We start from the raw sequence: 3,638 nt of genomic DNA, 5'->3' as shown, positions 1-3,638 counted from the left end.
TCGATGTAAAAGTTGGTGAAAACATACGACCGCTGTCCTGTACGTGTGTACGTAACAGTATTTCACCTTGATTGGAGCTGATACACAGGAATGAATAATTACATTTAAAGGATCAAATATGACATCCATGTAAAAATGCTGATATTAGAAATAAACCCAAACTGATTTTTTTAAATAATTTTAGGTGTGATTTAACAAAGTGGGGCTTTAACTGCAGCTGCACACCTCTCACCTTGCATCGATGCAGCAGCTAAGGGGCATTTACGCCTAACGATTTATCACGTCAATAAGAGACATTAAAGTTCCCATCCACAGCCTGGTCTCAGCAGATAAAACAGGGAATAACGAAATGGTGGCGCATTAGCCCCTCTTACTAGCCGGCAAGTAAAAAGAAAGGCAATGGAAATACATTAGAAATAAGGTCATGCCTCACGCAGGATCTCCTGTATGCGCAGCCTCCTGGGTGAATGTGTGATTAGCCTAATCCCAGTAGTCACAGCTCTGCTCCCCTGATGTGGATGGAAAGATTCAGGCGGCGATATGCTGCCACTGAGAGAAGCGATGTCAGAGTTGAGGGGAAAAAAGAAAACGAAAGAAGAATCAAACATTTGTTCCCGTCCTCCAGCAGCGACAACTACAGGAAGGCTTTCAATCCAAAATCCTACAAATCAATTTTGTAGGAGGAAACGGAGTCGAGATTCAACGGTGCATTATGATTTGTGATTTGAAGGGAAAAGAGGTTCAGTCCCAGCGTGTGCACCTTTTTCAGACTGATGCTTAATTGCTCCAAATGTTTAAACGTGTCATTTGCTTGCAGACGTGTTGATACCTGTGCTCGGGTCACTTACCTGCTAACGCCAAACAAATACACCACCAAGGTTGATGCAGAGGCCCTAAAAATTGGAATAGCACCCCTTAAATTGTCTCTTTCACCACATTCTCCGTCTCCTCCACTTTAACATCAAGTCTTTTGGGTGTTGGTGACATCACCCACACTGCAGGGGGAGCTTCTCCTCTTTATTCTTATTGGTCCAATCTGAAAGAAATAGTAGAGAAACACTCGGCTGCATGGCAATAAATAGAATATGCCAATCAAATTAGGAGTGGCACGTCACTTTGGACAGGGATCTGCTGCAGGTGGATAATGCTGGCTGTCCGGGCTTCACTCTGCAGGTCACCAGGCTCATTTGGAGGCAGCTGTAGATGGCCTGTGTGCAGGTGAGGAGACAGGGCTGTGAATATTCAGGCACAAATAAAATGCACTTTGAAGGAGGAGCCTGCTGTCTGGGTAAATAAATAGTTCTCCCTTTTATTTCAAAGGTAAAACGGCTAAAATGCTGCACGTTGCAGGTTTTGTTGCATTTGTAGCAGTTGTGAGACAGATGTGTGCTGTGTTTGCCTTGAATTGGACTCTGCATTGTCTTTGTGTATACGCGTGTTTGCACTTCTTTCATGAATGATGTGTTTTTAATTATTAGTGACCAAGAAGTAAAATGTAAACACACTGTTTTCCATTTGTGTTGGGTTGCGATGCTTAAAATGCTTAAGTTAAAGTCACATTTAAACCCTCTATAATCATAAAGAATCATCAGTAACATTTAGCCCACACATCATTTATAGTGCATCATTTTTATGTGTTTGTATAAATATCATTCATGTTCCTAAAAATGATTGTGTGCACGGTCTGCTTTCACTGGTGTGTCCTGCGTTGGTTCAGGCCTGAACTCTTAAAGACACAAAGTGTTGAATACATGTTCACATAGCTGCTTTGGTAACATGTAGCAAAACCAATTTAAATGATTAGATTTACATTTTAATGCTTTTTTAAATCCCTTCATTGTTTTATTTATTGTTGGTTATATGTTTTTGTTGCACTTAAACACAACCTCGACATGAATACACACAAAATACAATCAGATTTGTAATTATTGTGTCAGAATTTACAGGCAGCAAAATCTGACGTCCAGTGTTTCAGAATGATGTGTGTGTGTGTGTGTGTGTGTGTGTTTATAAATGTGTGTGTACAGGTGTGTGTGTGTGTGTGTTTGTGTGTTACAGTGTGTGTGTGTTGACAGTGTGTGTGTGTGACAGTGTGTGTGTGTGACAGTGTGAGTGTGTGACAGTGTGTAGTGAGTGTGTGTGAGTGTGAGTGTGTGTGAGTGTGTGTGAGTGTGTGTGTGTGTGAGTGTGTGTGTGTGTGTGTGTGTGTGTGTGATTGTGTGTGTGTGTGAGTGTGTGTGAGATGTGTCTGTATAGTGTGTGTGCGCTATGTGTGTGTGATGTGTGTGTGTGTTACAGTGTGTGTGTGTGTGTGTGTGTGTGTGTGTGTAGTGTGTGTGTGTGTGTAGTGTCTGTGTGTGTCAGTGTGTGTTCAGTGTTGTGTATGTGTGTGTGTTGTGTGTCTGCGTGTTTGTTTGTGTGTGTGTGTGTGTGTGTGTGTGTGTGTGTGTGTATGTGTGTGTGTGTGTGTGTGTGTGTGTGTGTGTGTGTCTGTCTCTGTGTGTGTGTCGTGTGTGTGTGCGTGTGTGCTGGTCTGTGTGTGTGTGTGTGTGTGTCTCACGTGTGTGTGTGTGTGTGTGTGTGTGTGTGTGTGTGTGTGTGTGTGTGTGTGTGTGTGTGTGTGTGCAGGGATTCCTCAAGATACTATAGACGAGACACAGAAGAAGTCATTCCATCTGTTTCATTTCAGATTTCATTTTATAGAAACAACAACAACAACAACAACAACAACAACAACAAGCACGTCTTCCTCCTGTTATTAATGGAGACTCTCATTCAAACCCAACACCTCAAAAATTAGCCAGAAAATTCTGATTTTTACTGAGATTTTTACTAACCTTATAACAAAATCTACAATCTTCTTTTGCTATATCATGTTGTGTATGATATTTTTATTATATATTTATCATATTTTTATTGTATATTTATTGTATATTTATTATATATTTTTTGTATCAAATATGGGTTTTTGGCAAGTTTTTGTTAAAACAATGTTAATTTTAGAAAAAAAGAGTTTTGTCCATAACATGTTGAAATTATGACAAGTATTGATCACGTTGATGATCATCACTGCATTTCGTTGCCTTGAACCTGTGACATGTGCAATGACAATAAAGTTGAAGTTGTTGATGAGATAGAGGTGTCAGAAACTCACGTATCAAATATGATGCAAAGACCATTACGGGGTTAAAGCCTGAACGAGTCATAAGCAGCGCTGAACGCTGAACGCCACGCTCAGCGCCTGAGCGGCTCGTCTGAACATGCGAGGAAGTGAACAGGTGTTAACGGAGTGTTGTTAAAAGGCTTTGCCGCAAGGCTGGAAATTAGTAGCCTGTCCTTGGCAAATAAAGGCATACTGTCACCTCCTGCCTGGACCCACTTTCATCTCTGCAGTTATCAAATTAAGCGATCAGTTGAGAGAGACAGCCGTAATGACTTGTCCACTTACTGGAAATGGGTGGACACTTCTTTAGACACGGCAGCTCTGCAGATCAAAAGCTAGGAGCTAATGAGACACCGAGCAGCAAAGACAATACAGAGAATACCTTCTTTGTATTCAGCAGTGACTTAGAAGGGCCTTCTTAGCACCTGTCAGGCACTTTGTGTTCTTCTTTTATCTGTCACTGCTGAATGGATGA

This window comes from Haplochromis burtoni, unplaced genomic scaffold (assembly GCF_018398535.1).
Source record: "Haplochromis burtoni strain Fernald_Lab_line unplaced genomic scaffold, NCSU_Asbu1 Contig_160, whole genome shotgun sequence".
NCBI classification, from domain to species: Eukaryota; Metazoa; Chordata; class Actinopteri; order Cichliformes; family Cichlidae; genus Haplochromis; species Haplochromis burtoni.
Note: the sequence above shows the minus strand (reverse complement) of the source record.